Raw genomic sequence first — 5,294 nt, 5'->3', positions numbered from 1 at the left:
TGGCCGATATTTCAGGAGCTGATTTTACGAGAATAGAATGACGGTGCTATATTTAGGAAGGCTGTGAGTGTGGCAGGAATTGATCTCGTGTTTCCCAGACTTTACACATCGGAACTGGAGCTGGCCATTTAGCAGCTAGTGGTTAGGATCTGGAATGCACGGCTTGAAAGGGCGGTGGAGGCAGACTCAATCTTATCTTTCAGACAGGAGTTGGATCAGGGTCTGAAGGAAAAACAATTGCAGGGCTACGGGGAAAGAGCGGGGGAGTGGGACTCGCCGAGAGTCGACACGTGCTCGATTGGCCGAATGGCCATCCGTGCTGTAACCATTCCATGATTCGATAAGTTAGTGGCACATTTCATAGTGTGGGTGGGAGCACAACATTGCAAAGGCACATGGATTGAGTCGGCAAAACTAGAGGCATCTGTATCAGGAGATTCGCGGGGCGTGGAAATTTTGGAGTTTGATGACTTTGAAAGGAACATTTTTGTTTTGTGCCGTTTCGGTCAGAGGTGTTCTATGAAAGCAACATTTAATGAAAAGAATTGCAATCGCCCAACTTGGGGCTCGAACCCACGACCCTAAGATTAAGAATCTCATGCTCTACAGACTGAGCTAGCCAGGCTTCTGTCCAGCGAAGGTTTTTATCACTCATTGCAGCCAGGCGGCTGTTGGCTCCGCCCCAGATGTTGAAACTTGCTGTTGAAGAAATGCCAGGGTCTTCTTGAATGGTGGACCAGGCTCGAGGGGCCGAATAGCCAACTCCGGACCCTAATCCTTACGTGTTTATGCAGAGCTCCTTCAGGGTAAACGAGCCAAAGGAGGACAGCGGAAACGTTACAAGGACACCCTCAGTGCCTCCCTGGTAAAGTGCGACATCACTACTGACCCCTGGGAGACGGTGGCCACAGACCGCCCGAGGTGGAGAAAGTCCATCCGGGAGGGCGTTGAGCTCTTTGAGTCTCGATGCAAGGAGCATGAAGAGACCAAGCGCAGGCAGCGGAAGGAGCACGCGGCAAACCAGTCCCAACGACCCCTTCCCTCGACGTATATCTGTCCCACCTGCAACAGGGTCTGTAGCTTTCGTATCGGACTGTTCAGCCATCAAAGGACTCACTTTGGGAGTGGAAGCAAGTACCTGCTCGATCCCGAGGGACTGCCTCTGATGGTGTCTATGTTTTGCGTGTGAATGCGAACGTGTTAACTGCTACACTGCGGAAACATCTCCACTTTCAGCACCAGATTACCAGAATTAAACCGAATGGGATCGGGAGAAAAGTTCCTCATATGCTCAGGGCAAAATATATCATATGACAATCGAATTCCACGAATTAATTAATGATGTTTAAATCAATGCTTCTTTTTTTTTACGCAGGAGATGCATGAAGACTTATAAAATAGATGAACTATTTATTTATAAGGTTTTGAATTTCCCTGACTGGGAATTGAACCCGGGTCACGGCCGTGAGAGCGCCAATTCCTAACCACTACACCATCATGAAACCTGGCTTGAAAAGAGACGCAGTGGTTGTGTCGAGATTCACATCGAGCAGCTCCGTAACACAGGACTCTGTGCTTTGCGGGCTGTTCCCAGGGGCACACACCGAGACAGACATCACCTGCTGCTGGAGGGCCATCAACTCAGTCAAAGATGCTCTTTGGTCTTGCCGAAACTTGCTAATCTTCCAGAGCAAGGAAATGTCCACGTCTGCTGTTGCAGACTGGCGCAATCCAATATCCAGGATGACGTGCTGAGGGACGCACTTAAAATTGGTGTCGTTGCCGCAAAGGCAGGGTGGGGAAGGGCCACAGTTAAAAGCCCTTCTGACACGGTAAACCCCGGGGCAGGAATCAGTATAAAACTCCCCTCGGGCCGTACTTGCAACTTCTTTATTGTGTACATGGAGCACCATGATCTGGAAACACCAATGTAGTGCCATGTACAATGTAAGGTCTGTTTCGTGATGCACGAGAAAAAAAGTGTAAATGTACCGTCACCCATTCCATGTACTGTACAGTGACACGTGTGATGTAATTTGTTGAATGTACTACAAGGTATCCCGTATTGTACCGAATTGTACTGGAACTGGAAAACAAGGGAATATATCGAACGGAACTGCCGTCAGCACACAAATGTAGTGTATGGTATTACTGACGCAGCGAAATGTACTGAACTGCTTTTGAATGTACTGCACACATTTTTATATGATTAAAGTATTTTTTTTAAATAAAAAAAAATCTCTGCCTGACACCGGGGAAACAGAGAGACAGACCTTGGAGCAAGTGTCTGGTTATTGCCGAACAGCAAAGGAAATATTAATTCTGGCAGAACAATATTAAAAAAACAGTGACCCCGATATGATTTGAACACGCAACCTCCTAATCTGGAGTCAGACACACTACCGTTGCACCATGCTACCTACACAGTGAGCTGGAGATGTTCGTCTATATGAAGGTTCTGTAATACAAGGGGCTTTAAAATCTCCGCCCTTTCCCACCAGGTATCACAAGCAGCGCTTACCTGACAGGCACCGTATGGTTTCTTCTTAAACTTTTCTCTTGCTATCACGGGAAACCATCATTACTTGACCCCTCACCTTCTTTTGCACAATCAAACAAATGCTAACTCAGGAACAGTCCATACTTCAATCATTTGTCCTGTGCTTTGCATCTTAACTCGAAAACCATATCCCATTTTACTCACTGTATTATAGCTTTCTGGTTCAAAATCTTCATTGCAGATGACACCACGAATCTGGGGCAACTTTTATCAAATTTAACAGCACCGGTTATTCCTACCGTGCACACAACATACAATCAGTAGTGAAGATAAAATCCCAACATGCGTATTTTCAGATTCAACGCAGTAGCATTTCAAATAAAGTGAAAAAATGGAGTATGAGAAGAAGCTTGCAGGGTACATTAAGACGGATTGCAAAAGTTTCTATCGGTATGTAAAGAGAAAAAGGTTAGTAAAGACAAACGTAGGTCCGCTGCAGTCAGAATCAGGGGAAGTCACAATGGGGAACAAAGAAATGGCGGAACAATTGAACAAGTACTTTGGTTCGGTATTCACGAAGGAGGACACGAACAACCTTCCGGTTATAAAAGGGGTCGGGGGGTCTAGTAAGGAGGAGGAACTGCGGGAAATCCTTATTAGCCAGGAAATTGTGTTGGGGAAATTGATGGGATTGTAGGCCGATAAATCCCCAGGGCCTGATGGACTGCATCCCAGAGTACTTAAGGAGGTGGCCTTGGAAATAGCGGATGCATTAACAGTGATTTTCCAACATTCCATTGACTATGGATCAGTTCCTATGGAGTGGAGGGTAGCCAATGTAACCCCACTTTTTAAAAAAGGAGGGAGAGAGAAAACAGGGAATTATAGACCTGTCAGCCTGACATCGGTAGTGGGTAAAATGATGGAATCAATTATTAAGGATGTCATAGCAGTGCATTTGGAAAGAGGTGACATGATAGGTCCAAGTCAGCATGGATTTGTGAAAGGGAAATCATGCTTGACAAATCTTCTGGAATTTTTTGAGGATGTTTCCAGTAGAGTGGATAAGGGAGAACCAGTTGATGAGGTATATTTGGACTTTCAGAAGGCGTTCGACAAGGTCCCACACAAGAGATTGATGTGCAAAGTTAGAGCACATGGGATTGGGGGTAGTGTACTAACATGGATTGAGAACTGGTTGTCAGACAGGAAGCAAAGAGTAGGAGTAAATGGGTACTTTTCAGAATGGCAGGCAGTGACCAGTGGGGTACCGCAAGGTTCTGTGCTGGGGCCCCAGCTGTTTACACTGTACATTAATGATTTAGATGATGGGATTAAATGTAGTATCTCCAAATTTGCGGATGACACTAAGTTGGGTGGCAGTGTGAGCTGCGAGGAGGATGCTGTGAGGCTGCAGAGCGACTTGGATATGTTAGGTGAGTGGGCAAATGCATGGCAGATGAAGTATAATGTGGATAAATGTGAGGTTATCCACTTTGGTGGTAAAAACAGAGAGACGGATTATTATCTGAATGGTGACATATTAGGAAAAGGGGAGGTGCAAAGAGACCTGGGTGTCATGGTACATCAGTCATTGTATGTTGGCATGCAGGTGCAGCAGGCGGTTAAGAAAGCAAATGGCATGTTGGCCTTCATAGCAAGGGGATTTGAGTACAGAGGCAGGGAGGTGTTGCTACTGTTGAACAGGGCATTGGTGAGGCCACACCTGGAGTATTGTGTACAGTTTTGTTCTCCTAACCTGAGGAAGGACATTCTTGCTATTGAGGGAGTGCAGCGAAGGTTCACCAGACTGATTCCCGGGATGGCGGGACTGACCTATTAAGAAAGACTGGATCAACTGGACTTGTATTCATTGGAGTTCAGAAGAATGAGAGGGGACCTCATAGAAACATTTAAAATTCTGACGGGGTTAGACAGGTTAGATGCAGGAAGAATGTTCCCAATGTTGGGGAAGTCCAGAACCAGAGGTCACAGTCTATGGATAAGGGGTAAGTCATTTAGGACCGAGATGCAGAGGAACTTCTTCACCCAGAGAGTGGTGAACCTGTGGAATTCTCTACCACAGAAAGTTGTTGAGGCCAATTCACTAAATATATTCAAAAAGGAGTTAAATGAGGTCCTTACTACTAGGGGGATCAAGGGGTATGGCGAGAAAGCAGGAATGGGGTACTGAAGTTGAATGTTCAGCCATGAACTCATTGAATGGCGGTGCAGGCTAGAATGGCCGAATGGCCTACTCCTGCACCTATTTTCTATGTTTCTATGTTTTCTATGTTTACACTGAAAGGATTGGCAAGTGTTGCTTGTATTTGTGACTTTAATTAAACTTTGTGGCGTCTAACTCCCGTTCATGCCATTGCTGAATAAGAAAGGAGGGTTTGACGTTGACCAGACTGCACTGCCACTGATATTTGTCAGCTCATCATTTATATTCAGTGGTTTCTCGCCATTTGATGGGCTGCAGTGTAGCGGATATCACATTTGCCTCACATTGAGTACTGTTGAGGGGGATGACTCATCAGGGGAGGGCAGCAGCAGCCAAGTTCATGGCAGCGTGGCTGGCTCTGCTGCACAGGAGGGCACCAAAAAGAGTGGGACAGCGATAGAGATAGGGGATTCGATTGTAAGGGAAATAGATAGGCGTTTCTGCGGCCGCAACCGAGACTCCAGGATGGTATGTTGCCTCCCTGGTGCAAGGGTCAAGGATGTCTCGGAGCGGGTGCAGGACATTCTGAAAAGGGAGGGTGAACAGCCAGTTGTAGTGTTGCACCTT

The 5,294-nt window shown here is 46.3% G+C and overlaps 1 non-coding gene across 1 annotated transcript; it reads right to left on the bottom strand.

Moving 5' to 3' along the window:
• Positions 1 to 552: 552 nt before the first annotated feature.
• Positions 553 to 625, bottom strand: trnak-cuu (transfer RNA lysine (anticodon CUU)). Its single transcript has one exon. It is a non-coding gene; the product is annotated as a tRNA-Lys (tRNA).
• Positions 626 to 5,294: the final 4,669 nt, after the last annotated feature.

This window comes from Pristiophorus japonicus, unplaced genomic scaffold, assembly GCF_044704955.1.
Source record: "Pristiophorus japonicus isolate sPriJap1 unplaced genomic scaffold, sPriJap1.hap1 HAP1_SCAFFOLD_92, whole genome shotgun sequence".
Classification (NCBI taxonomy): domain Eukaryota; kingdom Metazoa; phylum Chordata; class Chondrichthyes; family Pristiophoridae; genus Pristiophorus; species Pristiophorus japonicus.
This window is presented reverse-complemented; position numbering and strand designations above follow the sequence as displayed.